General features: G+C 41.7%; 2 pseudogenes; both read left to right on the forward strand.

Moving 5' to 3' along the window:
* Window positions 1–28: 28 nt before the first annotated feature.
* On the forward strand, window positions 29–148 carry LOC117123305 (annotated as a pseudogene).
* Window positions 149–293: 145 nt separating this feature from the next.
* LOC117123306 lies at window positions 294–409 on the forward strand (annotated as a pseudogene).
* The last annotated feature ends 100 nt before the right edge of the window (window positions 410–509 follow it).

A 509-nucleotide genomic window follows, 5' to 3' on the forward strand; every position in this document is an offset into this window, starting at 1 on the left:
TAGATGCCGGGTGCGGTGGTGCTCAATTGCCTACGGCCATACTTTTTTTTAAAACACCGGTTCTCGTCCGATCACCGAAGTTAAGCAACGTCGGGCCCGGTTAGTACTTCGATGGAAGACCGCCTGGGAATACTGGGTGCTGTAGACTTATTTCATTTATATTTTTCTAAAAATTCATTTTACCAATAGTAGCGAATCGACAGCTCTTATAATATTTCTAAGTAACACGTCACAACTTGAAATATCATTCAATGAACTCGATGATCGAAGTGTTGCACTGTTGGTGCATCCTTGTCTACGGTCATACTACCTTGAAAACACCGGTTCTCGTCCGATCACCGAAGTTAAGCAACTAGCCTTGTTAGTACTTGGTTAGGAGACCGCTTGGGAATACCGGGTGCTGTAGACTTAATTCATTTTTTTTTTCTAGAAATTGATTTTACTAATAGTAGCGCATCGATAGCTCTTATAATATTTTCCTAATGCAGGCGTCACTTTGAAGCCTGGAC

This window comes from Anneissia japonica, unplaced genomic scaffold (genome assembly GCF_011630105.1).
Source record: "Anneissia japonica isolate Jap-2015-1 unplaced genomic scaffold, ASM1163010v1 scaffold27646_len847_cov161, whole genome shotgun sequence".
Taxonomy (NCBI): Eukaryota; Metazoa; Echinodermata; class Crinoidea; order Comatulida; family Comatulidae; genus Anneissia; species Anneissia japonica.